General features: G+C 53.4%; 1 protein-coding gene across 2 annotated transcripts in view; it reads right to left on the bottom strand.

Annotated features, from left to right (window-relative positions):
* COMMD10 (COMM domain containing 10) overlaps positions 1-16,121 on the bottom strand; it is a 122,784-nt gene that overhangs the window by 25,106 nt on the left and 81,557 nt on the right. The window lies entirely within an intron of this gene.

The following is a 16,121-nucleotide window of genomic DNA, read 5'->3' as shown; positions in this document are numbered from 1 at the left end:
TTGTAAAATAATCGAAAAACTAGTTCATTGATCCATGCTTAACTTTTTTTCCTTTCATTCTCTTGGGTGCAGAAAGAAAAAGTCTTCAAAACTCTGAGAAGCAGTTTCAGTTTTATTCCTGCATTTGAGCTGCGTCCCAAAAGGGCCAATCTGTAGCTAAATGAACACAGGCAGAATATTTAATTGTGCTACCATCATAGGACTGATTTCCACACAACAGAAAGAAGACATTCTCAGTCAGCTCTTGTCCAAATTGAAAATCTCCAATCTTTGTGTCTGTTTCCATAACATCTCATCTCTTACAGCCTCCTGCTTGTATAGCAAAAAACCCCGAAGCTTTCTTCATTCAAATTTTTATTTAAACTCAGTCTTCTGATGCTTGTTTCAGATACACAACAGAAACTAATTTTAATTTTCTTGTGCCTTCAGTCTGCTAACGGATATATAAAGAACATTTAAACTGTATTGCTGAATTTAGGAGATTTTGTAGAAGGATCCTTTCACACTTCAGTAATTGTATATCACTAAACAATCTGTACTTGACTGAAAACAAGTTTCGTTATTTGTAATGAAAGTTTCCTCAAATAGCAAGAAAAGTTTCCCATTCCTCAAAACTAGCTTTGCAAACTGAGGACCTGGCTGAGGCACATTCCGATTTCTAAAAAGCAAACTTTGAAACAACTGACAGGTAGTGGTATCTTTGGCACCTTTAGGTTTTTGGTTTAGAAGGAAGAGGAGCTATAAACAAAACAATAACCAAGCTTGCTGCAAATTTCTTGTGCATGTTTGTATTAACAAACATGGAGTAAGTAGTTTTTCACATATTAGGGGGGATAAGTACTAAGAAAAATGAAACAAAAGACACAATGCAAATTCAAGCTAAGCAGTTAATGGAAGCCACAGGTTAGGATCAAGCCTGAATAACTTATTTTAAAGGATGAAAAATGAAAGGGACATTGTGCTTTCAAAAACATTTGGAAAGGAGCAGCGTTCCTCAGCACAGGGCAAGAGCTAACACTATATGGAACCACTAAAAGAAATGCCTAGATTTATATCCTACTTACAGGGAGCTCTCTATTGAGAGTAAGAGATGCAAAAGAAGCAACACATGTAAAATATACGTTATAGATTTGACACAGAAGAAAGGAACAGTACCAACATGTGAGAACAATTCAGAGTTTCAAGAATTTGAATATATCTTGAAATGGTCAGGATGTTTAATTCTGTATTGTGTTACCATTTGCAGTTGCTGGTGAAAGATTTACAAGTTTTTTTTAAATTGTATTTTTTACTTTTATATAGTTGACATTTCAATATTGTCCTCCATTCTAAATCAGAATTTAGTGTATTCTTAATCCCTAGATTTGGATGTTTACATAAACACCTCAACTCATAGGACAATTAATTATGTAGTATTAGACTCCAACAATATTCTTAGTACTAAAAAGTTACTGGACTTGCACAGAGATGCACGAAAAGGATGAAGCAGAACAGGGAAGGGGGCCTCTGCTCTCTGGTCCCTGTCTTTTCCTCCTCCTCCTCGGCTATCTTTCCTTCTTTGAACAATAAATCTGCTTTACCACGTTGCAGCATTCACTTTTCAAAACATCCACTTTGGGATCTGGCATTTCCAAATAGAAATATCAATTCTAGACAGACAGGGGAGGAGAGAGAAATAGAGATCATCTAATGAGAGTAGCAACCCACTTGGGTTTTTATTTGTTCACTGTTGATGTGCTTTGGGATATATCATTTAATTAATATTACGCAAAGATAACAACTGTACTGAAGGTAAGCCTTGTAAAAATTCAGTCAGGAACATGCGCAGTGATCATGACTCGATTGCAAGTAGGTCTCATCAAGATTTACAACATATACGGAAACAGCACAAACTCTTCTCCACTTCTCTGGTATGCTAGTAATTAAAATACAAATAATTAAACTCTGTAATTTAAAAAAAACCTTAAAACCAGGAGCTTAGAAGTTTAACAAATATTCAGGAATAAAAAATATAAATATGAAAAATGTTACAGATTTCAACTACTGAACATGAGCAAAACACCCTGTCACCTTGCAAACCACTGTTGTGATCTGCCACAGGGTAAAACAGGATTAACATGTGAAGAGGCTAAGAAATTATGCACAATCTCATATCTTTCTTCGCCCTCAAATTTTCAAATAATTCCTAAATGAACTGCAAAACCTTTTATACTGTTTCAAGCTCCTGTGTTTGGTTCCCAAGACCACCCAAACCCTTAACAACTTCTGAATATTCTGGCTGTTTTGGGTTTCTGACCTATTCTAGACTCCACCAGAACAGTATCATAACCACACAGATGCAAAGGATTTACCACGAACTTCCAACCCCCTCAATTTTTTTCTTCTTCAGGCTGAAAGAATTTGAGCTTTTAATAAGGCTGGTTAAGATTGCTCCAGTATAGCAACCTTCTGCTAGAAAATGCTGAATTTGACGTGATTCTGTAGAAAATTTTAATTCTACCATAAGCTTAGCTAGAAAACTGTCTGTTTTTTCTGGCAGCTCCTCTGCCTGCCTCCCTGGACCTGAAGACCGTCAGGAACACAAGGCCGATGAGGTTCTCACATTTTCCACCAATTTGTCCAGAGGGCTGCTGCAGAGCAAAAGTACCAGGACACCAACAGTTTGGGATTTCCAAACCAGTGCCACCTCTGGCTGATGAACAATGAAGACATTGGTTTCTGGTCTCTAGGCTTGACAGCAGCACCATCAGGGGCTGCTGGAAGCTTTGGCTTCCAAGATCTTGCCAATAGGCTGTCTGGTGGCCAGCCAGACCCTCAAGGCTACTGGTGCTTCTGGGTGGCAGCTGGCCAAACATCTGCTACTCTGTCATACAGCGTAGATACAAAGTCATGCAGGTTATCTCAGTCTGATATGTTGCTTGGAAAGAAACCAAGATCCTTACCTGTATGTGATTTTCCCACACCTACTGTTAGACCTGAACAAAGCTTTGTAGTTATTATGGTCCTCAACTGTCTAGATAAAGACAACTGTCTTTTGTTGCAAAGGACAAAGCACGGTAAGTATGTCGTTTGTGTTGCTGGTGGGTTTTGTAAGTATATAAAAATAATATAAAAGAAGATGTAATAAAGTAATCTTTTCTCTTCCCCCTGCCCTTGGGATTTGATTTCCTACTCCGCAATGCTGCAGACTGAACAAAAATTGTACCCGAGGGAACTAGGCTGCCAATTAAAATTTGGGTTTGGATACAAAATCCAGGCTCTTTTAACTTACACTGCAGTTAAAACATTTAAGTAGCAAAAGGCATTATATAAACATGTTGTATTCAGAAATCCTGAGCCATTCTGTATGAAATATCCAACAACCAAATCTGAAGGGTAAAGTCTAAGAATCAATGAATAAACAACTATTCATTAAATAATAGCTTACTTTAGGCATCATCATATAAAATGGACCGGATAAGCAGGAAAAAAGCCTTATAGTCAAACGTTGTATCTGTTGCAATGTGAGCAACATATAAATGGGTTTAAAAGAGACGTAAAATCACCATTTTCTGAGCACAGCCAGTAAACCAGGAAAAATGAAGTGGTTTCTTAAGTAAAATAAGCTTTGAAATGAAGTAGAAGTACACTGTGCTGAAATGGATGAGAAGCTGGTGAGGTGTCCAGTAATGATGCATTTAAATAAGCAATTTGGCTAGAATTTGCAGTCATCTGTGAATAATTTATCAAATTGAGTAAAGCAGCTCAAAAGAGCATGCTGGCTAAAAACTGCTGAATATTTTTGCTGTGTTAAAATTCAAAGTCTCCCTCAGTTTCAGTTCCTTTTCTTCTAAATCCATAAAATGGGTGAGAACATTCCTGTATGCTGCCTAGGTGACAGCTGATCACAGAGCATATTTTTCCTAAAAATATTCTGAATAAAGACTGTAAAAATGGCCAAAGCCCTTCTTCTTTCTCCGAGAAAACAAAAGAAAAACACAACTACTAAAGCATTGGGCACGTTCACACTGACAGAGCATGCTCTCCATCAGTAGATTTCTACACACTCTACAGTCAGTGCCTGAGACTCAGGTATGCTTGCTTCTCCCACAAGCCACAATACAGTCTCCCGCTCTCAGCAGCCTATGCACAGCCTTCATATACTAACCACCCAGAATTAAAAAATACCAAACTCACAACAGTACCAGTGGTCTCTTCGTTGCTTGTCCTGCCCTCTACTCTTCAGACACTGAAAAGGAACATTCAGGGTGCTTTTAAAAGGAATTCAGATATCGGATTCAGACTGACTTCTTTTTGGGTCCAGCAATTCGAATATTTTTAATCCTAGCTTCACTGGAGAAAAGAAATGTTGCAGAAGAAAAATAAATTCTAGCTAGTTAGAAAAGAACTCACTCTGTAAGACAGGTGTGAAAACCTTTTGCACCACATCACTGTACTAATATCAGCAATAGTGTACTTACTACTATGAACTGTTGAGTCAGGGCCATCACAGGATCACAGAACGGTAGGGGTTGGAAGGGACCTCTGGAGATCATCTAGTCCAGCCCCCCTGCCAGAGCAGGCTGGACATGATCACATCCAGGCGGGTTTTGAATATCTCCAGAGATGGAGACTCCACCACCCCTCTGGGCAGCCTGTTCCAGTGCTCTGCCACCCTCACAGGAAAGTTCCTCCTCGTGTTTAGATGGAACTTCCTATGTTCACGTTTGTGCCCGTTACCTCTTGTCCTGTCACTGGGCACCGCTGAAAAGAGCCTGGCCCCATGCTCCTGACACCCACCCTTTAAGTGTTTATAAGCATTGCTAAGGTCCCCCCTCAGTCACCTTTTTTCCAGACTAGAAAGACCCAAGTCCCTCAGCCTTTCCTCCTAAGAGAGATGTTCCAGTCCCCTCATCATCTTGGTAGCCCTTTGCTGTACCCTCTCCCGCAGTTCCCTGTCCTCTTTGAACTGGGGAGCCCAGAACTTGTACTCAAGGTTTTGGCTTCTGTGATGGTGGATCTACCTTAGAGAAGCCGGGTCTGTTGGGAGCTGATGGCATTCACCTGACTTCATGGTGCAGGGAAAAAGAGGGGAGAATGCGGGAGCCAGAAAGGAAAGGGAAACGCCTGCGCAGCGGCCCTCTGCCGAGAGCGGCAGCGTTCTCCTCTCAATGATTGTCTCCCCAGCGCAGCAGCCGGTGAAGAGCACGGTGGCTACAAAGATGGTTGTGGCACTGCTTTCCCTTCACACTCGTCACCACCCTGGTGGCAATTTCACATGGGCCGAGAAACTCCCCGGCAGCTCCGGCTGGGCAGGGACCAAGCGAGAGGCACCGCTCATGTGCCTCCGTGCCTTGACCGGGGTGCGGCTGGAGAATATGCCCGACCCAGATGCTCCCCAGGGAGTTGATACCACAGAACTGAACACGCTGGACACAGAGAAGCCCGTGCTCTATCGGCAGTGGGACTTGCCCACCGGGAAACGTCTGCCCGCTCCCCCACCATCACCCTCGGGAAAGCAGCGTCCTCTGGCAGCGGCACAGCAGGAGCAGAGATCCTGCCGCGGACAGGCCCCACCCCACCACCAGCACACACACCACCACCCACCCCACCCGTGGGTGTCAGGTGGGCCCACCAAGAGCACACCCGCCACCCCAAGCTCAGAGGCAGCACCAAGGGAGCCGATTCACCTCACGGGCTGGGATCTCAAGGAGCAAAGCACCTGCGGGTCACGTCACCTGATAGTAGGTTTGGTAAGGGTCTGGGGGGGCTTGTGTCGGCTTTGGAAAGGGAACTCCCGGGAGCCCCGGCCTGCCGGGTGGGTCTGGACTGTGTGGGGTCGGGGCTGGGGCTGCCCGGGGCAGCGGTGGGTCGCTGAGGCGGGGGGTGGCCCCAGGGCGGGGCTGGTTGCCCTGTGATGCGCTCTGGTGCCTGGGACACCACAGGGGACGCGTCACAATGGGGCCGGCTATAAAGGGCGCCATCGGGCAGCGCTGCCCCAGTTCGGCACGGGACAATGGTGAGTGGGCTGGCGGGGGGAGGCTGGGCTGGACCAGGGCCGGGGCACAAACGCTGGCCCCTGGGGGGTGGCTTCTCACATGGCATAGAGGGCCCAGCCGCTGGCGGGAGCGCCTTGGGCCAGGCCCGGTGCCGCTGGCGGCGGGGCTGGGCGCAGGCCTTGCTGCCTCCCCGCTGCCTCGGCCCCCCTCCTGCCTGCCCCCAGCTCCCCGCGGCTGCCGTCCCCGCTACCGCCAGCTCCCGACCGCCCTCCCAGCCCCACTGAACCCCTTCTCTCCCTCCTCCTGCAGGCCATGGCTGCTGCCAGTTTGCTACTGTCCCTCCTTGCTGTGCAAAGCGTCTTCCAGCCCCCACTGCCGGTGGGCGACGAGCTGGACGAGGCCACGCAAGACCGCATGCGTTGGCGTGCTGACTTTCTGGACGATCAGATGAGGCGGCTGCTGCAGGATCTGGAGGAAATGCACCTGGAGCCGTGGAGCCAGAAGGACCGCGACGTTTCCTGGGGGGCTCTTGCTGGTGTCCTGGTGCTGCTCCTTGGGCTCGGCTGGTGGCTCAGGAAAAGGAGCCGTCGGCCAGCCAGCAGCAGCAAGGAGAGCGGTTCCGGAAAGAAGGCGGAGGAGCGGGAGCAAGAATCAAAACCCAGTCTTGCACTGCACGCGCGCCTGATTTCCGTCGAGCGCCTCCTTGAACTGTCGGAGTCATTCATGAAGGTGGAGGCCCTGGTAGATGATCTCCTCCGCATCTGCCACAAGCGTTCCAGGGGTACTGGGATGCCACGCGTGAAGGCAGTCGTCGGGGTGGAGAGCGCTTTAGGAGGTTGGGGTCCCCAGGAGGATGATGCCACCTACCGCCTGCTGGTGCCCCTGAAGCCTCCTCACGGGCACACCTTCCATCTGGAGCTGGGCACCATGGAGGGGATGCCGGCCAAGCACTCCTGCATCCGCGTGGAGCCGGAGTGCAGCTGCAAGAGGGAGCGGCTGGAGAAGGACACGCTGTGCTTCCTCCACTGCCACCAGGAGCAGCTGCAGAAAAATCGGGGTGCCAGCCTCCTCGACGCCTTCTGCACCGGCCCCTACCTGGACGTAGAGAAAACGGCCCGCTGGTTCCAGGACATGGTAAAAGACGCCTGGGTGGCTTTGCCTCAGTCGAGACACTGCCATCTGAAGGTGCTGCCCTCCAAGCGCTCCTGCAAGCTCCGGCTGACGGATGCTTCTGGCAGTACTGTCTTCATTCACATCATGCTTGGGGTGCAGCAAGGTGACTCGTACGCCATCCTGAGCATCCACTAGGAAGAGACTGCTGCAAGGAGCCTTGCGACAGAGACTGCCTCTACCACCTGGACAGTGACTGCCCTCCCTCTTCCTGGGAGTCCGTTCCCTGTGGGAACTTCACCCTGTACAAAGTTGTCAATAAATCACTTGTTTGTTTGAACTAACGCTGTGTCCGTGAGTGGCCATGCATCGCTTTGTTGGGGAAGGCGGGCACAAGCTGCTGGCTGCGCAGCTGCCGCAGAGTCAGGGGGTGTTTTGCAGAAGAGCCGCTGCAGTGGGCTCTGGTTTCCTGAGTCCCTGGGCTTTGGCTTGCCAGGTGTTGGGGGTTAATCCCAGTAGGCAGCTTGGCATCACGCAGCTGCTCAATCCCTTGCCCCAGGGGGACAGTGGTGGAGAGAATCTGAAGGGTAAAAGTGGGAAAACGTGTGGGCTGAGCTCAGACCGTTTAGTAGGTAAAGCAAGAGCTACACGCCTAAGCAAAGCAGAAGAAAGAACCCCTTCACTACCCTCCTGCTCTGCCAACCAGACGTGCCTTCTTGGGAAGCATTCTGCCTCAGGCAGGACGGAGGGAGTTGATTGGGGAACAGACTCGGAAATAGAGCTTTTCCCTATACTAGTAGAAAGGGAAAGAAAGAAGGTTAATGTAGCGATTGTTTGTACAAAGTTAAATGCATACCTTCACAAGGAAATCCCAGGAAAACAAACTGGCTTAAGAGCTAGTGAGATACTGAAGTGGTTGTGCAGCAACTCTTGAACTTTTACCAGTTTTTGGGTGAAGTCCAACAAGATGCTGAGCGCTCTCAGTTGAAATCCTCACCACCGGGGAAGTCACCCAACACTTTGACAAATTCAGTCATGCTTTTGTCCAATAGTAAGATGAAAACCATTTTTTCCCACATGTTGTTACAATACGTATTCAGTTCTTTAATTAAATAGAATCACGGGATCACAGCACAGTGGGGATTGGAAGGGACCTCTGGAGATCATCTAGTCCAGCCCCCCTGCCAGAGCAGGCTCACCCAGAGCAGGTGGCACAGGAACGCGTCCAGGGGGTTTTTGAATGTCTCCAGAGACAGACGCTCCACCACCTCTCTGGGCAGCCTGTTCCAGTGCTCTGCCACCCTCACAGGAAAGACGCTCCTCCTCATGTTGAGATGGAACTTCCTGTGCTCGAGTTTGTGCCCGTTACCTCTTGTCCTGTCACTGGGCACCGCTGAAAAGAGCCTGGCCCCATGCTCCTGACACCCACCCTTTAAGTGTTTATAAGCATTGCTAAGGTCCCCCCTCAGTCACCTTTTTTCCAGACTAGAAAGACCCAAGTCCCTCAGCCTTTCCTCCTAAGAGAGATGTTCCAGTCCCCTCACCATCTTGGTAGCCCTTTGCTGTACCCTCTCCAGCAGTTCCCTGTCCTCTTTGAACTGGGGAGTCCAGAACTTGTACTCAAGGTTTTGGCTTCTGTGATGGTGGATCTACCTTAGAGAAGCCGGGTCTGTTGGGAGCTGATGGCATTCACCTGACTTCATGGTGCAGGGAAAAAGAGGGGAGAATGCGGGAGCCAGAAAGGAAAGGGAAACGCCTGCGCAGCGGCCCTCTGCCGAGAGCGGCAGCGTTCTCCTCTCAATGATTGTCTCCCCAGCGCAGCAGCCGGTGAAGAGCACGGTGGCTACAAAGATGGTTGTGGCACTGCTTTCCCTTCACACTCGTCACCACCCTGGTGGCAATTTCACATGGGCCGAGAAACTCCCCGGCAGCTCCGGCTGGGCAGGGACCAAGCGAGAGGCACCGCTCATGTGCCTCCGTGCCTTGACCGGGGTGCGGCTGGAGAATATGCCCGACCCAGATGCTCCCCAGGGAGTTGATACCACAGAACTGAACACGCTGGACACAGAGAAGCCCGTGCTCTATCGGCAGTGGGACTTGCCCACCGGGAAACGTCTGCCCGCTCCCCCACCATCACCCTCGGGAAAGCAGCGTCCTCTGGCAGCGGCACAGCAGGAGCAGAGATCCTGCCGCGGACAGGCCCCACCCCACCACCAGCACACACACCACCACCCACCCCACCCGTGGGTGTCAGGTGGGCCCACCAAGAGCACACCCGCCACCCCAAGCTCAGAGGCAGCACCAAGGGAGCCGATTCACCTCACGGGCTGGGATCTCAAGGAGCAAAGCACCTGCGGGTCACGTCACCTGATAGTAGGTTTGGTAAGGGTCTGGGGGGGCTTGTGTCGGCTTTGGAAAGGGAACTCCCGGGAGCCCCGGCCTGCCGGGTGGGTCTGGACTGTGTGGGGTCGGGGCTGGGGCTGCCCGGGGCAGCGGTGGGTCGCTGAGGCGGGGGGTGGCCCCAGGGCGGGGCTGGTTGCCCTGTGATGCGCTCTGGTGCCTGGGACACCACAGGGGACGCGTCACAATGGGGCCGGCTATAAAGGGCGCCATCGGGCAGCGCTGCCCCAGTTCGGCACGGGACAATGGTGAGTGGGCTGGCGGGGGGAGGCTGGGCTGGACCAGGGCCGGGGCACAAACGCTGGCCCCTGGGGGGTGGCTTCTCACATGGCATAGAGGGCCCAGCCGCTGGCGGGAGCGCCTTGGGCCAGGCCCGGTGCCGCTGGCGGCGGGGCTGGGCGCAGGCCTTGCTGCCTCCCCGCTGCCTCGGCCCCCCTCCTGCCTGCCCCCAGCTCCCCGCGGCTGCCGTCCCCGCTACCGCCAGCTCCCGCCCGCCCTCCCAGCCCCACTGAACCCCTTCTCTCCCTCCTCCTGCAGGCCATGGCTGCTGCCAGTTTGCTACTGTCCCTCCTTGCTGTGCAAAGCGTCTTCCAGCCCCCACTGCCGGTGGGCGACGAGCTGGACGAGGCCACGCAAGACCGCATGCGTTGGCGTGCTGGCTTTCTGGACGATCAGATGAGGCGGCTGCTGCAGGATCTGGAGGAAATGCACCTGGAGCCGTGGAGCCAGAAGGACCGCGACGTTTCCTGGGGGGCTCTTGCTGGTGTCCTGGTGCTGCTCCTTGGGCTCGGCTGGTGGCTCAGGAAAAGGAGCCGTCGGCCAGCCAGCAGCAGCAAGGAGAGCGGTTCCGGAAAGAAGGCGGAGGAGCGGGAGCAAGAATCAAAACCCAGTCTTGCACTGCACGCGCGCCTGATTTCCGTCGAGCGCCTCCTTGAACTGTCGGAGTCATTCATGAAGGTGGAGGCCCTGGTAGATGATCTCCTCCGCATCTGCCACAAGCGTTCCAGGGGTACTGGGATGCCACGCGTGAAGGCAGTCGTCGGGGTGGAGAGCGCTTTAGGAGGTTGGGGTCCCCAGGAGGATGATGCCACCTACCGCCTGCTGGTGCCCCTGAAGCCTCCTCACGGGCACGCCTTCCATCTGGAGCTGGGCACCATGGAGGGGATGCCGGCCAAGCACTCCTGCATCCGCGTGGAGCCGGAGTGCAGCTGCAAGAGGGAGCGGCTGGAGAAGGACACGCTGTGCTTCCTCCACTGCCACCAGGAGCAGCTGCAGAAAAATCGGGGTGCCAGCCTCCTCGACGCCTTCTGCACCGGCCCCTACCTGGACGTAGAGAAAACGGCCCGCTGGTTCCAGGACATGGTAAAAGACGCCTGGGTGGCTTTGCCTCAGTCGAGACACTGCCATCTGAAGGTGCTGCCCTCCAAGCGCTCCTGCAAGCTCCGGCTGACGGATGCTTCTGGCAGTACTGTCTTCATTCACATCATGCTTGGGGTGCAGCAAGGTGACTCGTACGCCATCCTGAGCATCCACTAGGAAGAGACTGCTGCAAGGAGCCTTGCGACAGAGACTGCCTCTACCACCTGGACAGTGACTGCCCTCCCTCTTCCTGGGAGTCCGTTCCCTGTGGGAACTTCACCCTGTACAAAGTTGTCAATAAATCACTTGTTTGTTTGAACTAACGCTGTGTCCGTGAGTGGCCATGCATCGCTTTGTTGGGGAAGGCGGGCACAAGCTGCTGGCTGCGCAGCTGCCGCAGAGTCAGGGGGTGTTTTGCAGAAGAGCCGCTGCAGTGGGCTCTGGTTTCCTGAGTCCCTGGGCTTTGGCTTGCCAGGTGTTGGGGGTTAATCCCAGTAGGCAGCTTGGCATCACGCAGCTGCTCAATCCCTTGCCCCAGGGGGACAGTGGTGGAGAGAATCTGAAGGGTAAAAGTGGGAAAACGTGTGGGCTGAGCTCAGACCGTTTAGTAGGTAAAGCAAGAGCTACACGCCTAAGCAAAGCAGAAGAAAGAACCCCTTCACTACCCTCCTGCTCTGCCAACCAGACGTGCCTTCTTGGGAAGCATTCTGCCTCAGGCAGGACGGAGGGAGTTGATTGGGGAACAGACTCGGAAATAGAGCTTTTCCCTATACTAGTAGAAAGGGAAAGAAAGAAGGTTAATGTAGCGATTGTTTGTACAAAGTTAAATGCATACCTTCACAAGGAAATCCCAGGAAAACAAACTGGCTTAAGAGCTAGTGAGATACTGAAGTGGTTGTGCAGCAACTCTTGAACTTTTACCAGTTTTTGGGTGAAGTCCAACAAGATGCTGAGCGCTCTCAGTTGAAATCCTCACCACCGGGGAAGTCACCCAACACTTTGACAAATTCAGTCATGCTTTTGTCCAATAGTAAGATGAAAACCATTTTTTCCCACATGTTGTTACAATACGTATTCAGTTCTTTAATTAAATAGAATCACGGGATCACAGCACGGTGGGGATTGGAAGGGACCTCTGGAGATCATCTAGTCCAGCCCCCCTGCCAGAGCAGGCTCACCCAGAGCAGGTGGCACAGGAACGCGTCCAGGGGGTTTTTGAATGTCTCCAGAGACAGACGCTCCACCACCTCTCTGGGCAGCCTGTTCCAGTGCTCTGCCACCCTCACAGGAAAGACGCTCCTCCTCATGTTGAGATGGAACTTCCTGTGCTCGAGTTTGTGCCCGTTACCTCTTGTCCTGTCACTGGGCACCGCTGAAAAGAGCCTGGCCCCATGCTCCTGACACCCACCCTTTAAGTGTTTATAAGCATTGCTAAGGTCCCCCCTCAGTCACCTTTTTTCCAGACTAGAAAGACCCAAGTCCCTCAGCCTTTCCTCCTAAGAGAGATGTTCCAGTCCCCTCACCATCTTGGTAGCCCTTTGCTGTACCCTCTCCAGCAGTTCCCTGTCCTCTTTGAACTGGGGAGCCCAGAACTTGTACTCAAGGTTTTGGCTTCTGTGATGGTGGATCTACCTTAGAGAAGCCGGGTCTGTTGGGAGCTGATGGCATTCACCTGACTTCATGGTGCAGGGAAAAAGAGGGGAGAATGCGGGAGCCAGAAAGGAAAGGGAAACGCCTGCGCAGCGGCCCTCTGCCGAGAGCGGCAGCGTTCTCCTCTCAATGATTGTCTCCCCAGCGCAGCAGCCGGTGAAGAGCACGGTGGCTACAAAGATGGTTGTGGCACTGCTTTCCCTTCACACTCGTCACCACCCTGGTGGCAATTTCACATGGGCCGAGAAACTCCCCGGCAGCTCCGGCTGGGCAGGGACCAAGCGAGAGGCACCGCTCATGTGCCTCCGTGCCTTGACCGGGGTGCGGCTGGAGAATATGCCCGACCCAGATGCTCCCCAGGGAGTTGATACCACAGAACTGAACACGCTGGACACAGAGAAGCCCGTGCTCTATCGGCAGTGGGACTTGCCCACCGGGAAACGTCTGCCCGCTCCCCCACCATCACCCTCGGGAAAGCAGCGTCCTCTGGCAGCGGCACAGCAGGAGCAGAGATCCTGCCGCGGACAGGCCCCACCCCACCACCAGCACACACACCACCACCCACCCCACCCGTGGGTGTCAGGTGGGCCCACCAAGAGCACACCCGCCACCCCAAGCTCAGAGGCAGCACCAAGGGAGCCGATTCACCTCACGGGCTGGGATCTCAAGGAGCAAAGCACCTGCGGGTCACGTCACCTGATAGTAGGTTTGGTAAGGGTCTGGGGGGGCTTGTGTCGGCTTTGGAAAGGGAACTCCCGGGAGCCCCGGCCTGCCGGGTGGGTCTGGACTGTGTGGGGTCGGGGCTGGGGCTGCCCGGGGCAGCGGTGGGTCGCTGAGGCGGGGGGTGGCCCCAGGGCGGGGCTGGTTGCCCTGTGATGCGCTCTGGTGCCTGGGACACCACAGGGGACGCGTCACAATGGGGCCGGCTATAAAGGGCGCCATCGGGCAGCGCTGCCCCAGTTCGGCACGGGACAATGGTGAGTGGGCTGGCGGGGGGAGGCTGGGCTGGACCAGGGCCGGGGCACAAACGCTGGCCCCTGGGGGGTGGCTTCTCACATGGCATAGAGGGCCCAGCCGCTGGCGGGAGCGCCTTGGGCCAGGCCCGGTGCCGCTGGCGGCGGGGCTGGGCGCAGGCCTTGCTGCCTCCCCGCTGCCTCGGCCCCCCTCCTGCCTGCCCCCAGCTCCCCGCGGCTGCCGTCCCCGCTACCGCCAGCTCCCGCCCGCCCTCCCAGCCCCACTGAACCCCTTCTCTCCCTCCTCCTGCAGGCCATGGCTGCTGCCAGTTTGCTACTGTCCCTCCTTGCTGTGCAAAGCGTCTTCCAGCCCCCACTGCCGGTGGGCGACGAGCTGGACGAGGCCACGCAAGACCGCATGCGTTGGCGTGCTGGCTTTCTGGACGATCAGATGAGGCGGCTGCTGCAGGATCTGGAGGAAATGCACCTGGAGCCGTGGAGCCAGAAGGACCGCGACGTTTCCTGGGGGGCTCTTGCTGGTGTCCTGGTGCTGCTCCTCGGGCTCGGTTGGTGGCTCAGGAAAAGGAGCCGTCGGCCAGCCAGCAGCAGCAAGGAGAGCGGTTCCGGAAAGAAGGCGGAGGAGCGGGAGCAAGAATCAAAACCCAGTCTTGCACTGCACGCGCGCCTGATTTCCGTCGAGCGCCTCCTTGAACTGTCGGAGTCATTCATGAAGGTGGAGGCCCTGGTAGATGATCTCCTCCGCATCTGCCACAAGCGTTCCAGGGGTACTGGGATGCCACGCGTGAAGGCAGTCGTCGGGGTGGAGAGCGCTTTAGGAGGTTGGGGTCCCCAGGAGGATGATGCCACCTACCGCCTGCTGGTGCCCCTGAAGCCTCCTCACGGGCACGCCTTCCATCTGGAGCTGGGCACCATGGAGGGGATGCCGGCCAAGCACTCCTGCATCCGCGTGGAGCCGGAGTGCAGCTGCAAGAGGGAGCGGCTGGAGAAGGACACGCTGTGCTTCCTCCACTGCCACCAGGAGCAGCTGCAGAAAAATCGGGGTGCCAGCCTCCTCGACGCCTTCTGCACCGGCCCCTACCTGGACGTAGAGAAAACGGCCCGCTGGTTCCAGGACATGGTAAAAGACGCCTGGGTGGCTTTGCCTCAGTCGAGACACTGCCATCTGAAGGTGCTGCCCTCCAAGCGCTCCTGCAAGCTCCGGCTGACGGATGCTTCTGGCAGTACTGTCTTCATTCACATCATGCTTGGGGTGCAGCAAGGTGACTCGTACGCCATCCTGAGCATCCACTAGGAAGAGACTGCTGCAAGGAGCCTTGCGACAGAGACTGCCTCTACCACCTGGACAGTGACTGCCCTCCCTCTTCCTGGGAGTCCGTTCCCTGTGGGAACTTCACCCTGTACAAAGTTGTCAATAAATCACTTGTTTGTTTGAACTAACGCTGTGTCCGTGAGTGGCCATGCATCGCTTTGTTGGGGAAGGCGGGCACAAGCTGCTGGCTGCGCAGCTGCCGCAGAGTCAGGGGGTGTTTTGCAGAAGAGCCCCTGCAGTGGGCTCTGGTTTCCTGAGTCCCTGGGCTTTGGCTTGCCAGGTGTTGGGGGTTAATCCCAGTAGGCAGCTTGGCATCACGCAGCTGCTCAATCCCTTGCCCCAGGGGGACAGTGGTGGAGAGAATCTGAAGGGTAAAAGTGGGAAAACGTGTGGGCTGAGCTCAGACCGTTTAGTAGGTAAAGCAAGAGCTACACGCCTAAGCAAAGCAGAAGAAAGAACCCCTTCACTACCCTCCTGCTCTGCCAACCAGACGTGCCTTCTTGGGAAGCATTCTGCCTCAGGCAGGACGGAGGGAGTTGATTGGGGAACAGACTCGGAAATAGAGCTTTTCCCTATACTAGTAGAAAGGGAAAGAAAGAAGGTTAATGTAGCGATTGTTTGTACAAAGTTAAATGCATACCTTCACAAGGAAATCCCAGGAAAACAAACTGGCTTAAGAGCTAGTGAGATACTGAAGTGGTTGTGCAGCAACTCTTGAACTTTTACCAGTTTTTGGGTGAAGTCCAACAAGATGCTGAGCGCTCTCAGTTGAAATCCTCACCACCGGGGAAGTCGCCCAACACTTTGACAAATTCAGTCACGCTTGGAGTATTTATCGTATGGACCAAAAACCTGTGGCTTTGTGGACAACATCTGTACTACAAGGAGTGAAGAGTCACAAACACAAATTTTATGCTACCAGTGAAAGTGCTTTTGTCCAATAATAAGATGAAAGCCATTTTTTTCCCACATGTTGTTACAATACTTATTCAGTTCTTTAATTAAATAGAATCATGGGATCACAGAACGGTGGGGGCTGGAAGGGACCTCTGGAGATCATCTAGTCCAGCCCCCCTGCCAGAGCAGGCTCACCCAGAGCAGGTGGCACAGGAACGCGTCCAGGGGGTTTTTGAATGTCTCCAGAGACAGACGCTCCACCACCTCTCTGGGCAGCCTGTTCCAGTGCTCTGCCACCCTCACAGGAAAGACGTTCCTCCTCATGTTGAGATGGAACTTCCTGTGCTCAAGTTTGTGCCCGTTACCTCCTGTCCTGTCACTGGGCACCGCTGAAAAGAGCCTGGCCCCATGCTCCTGACACCCACCCTTTAAGTGTTTATAAGC

The sequence above is a fragment of the Rissa tridactyla genome, chromosome Z, assembly GCF_028500815.1.
Source record: "Rissa tridactyla isolate bRisTri1 chromosome Z, bRisTri1.patW.cur.20221130, whole genome shotgun sequence".
NCBI lineage: Eukaryota > Metazoa > Chordata > Aves > Charadriiformes > Laridae > Rissa > Rissa tridactyla.
Note: the sequence above shows the minus strand (reverse complement) of the source record. Positions and strands in the feature narration are given on the sequence as shown.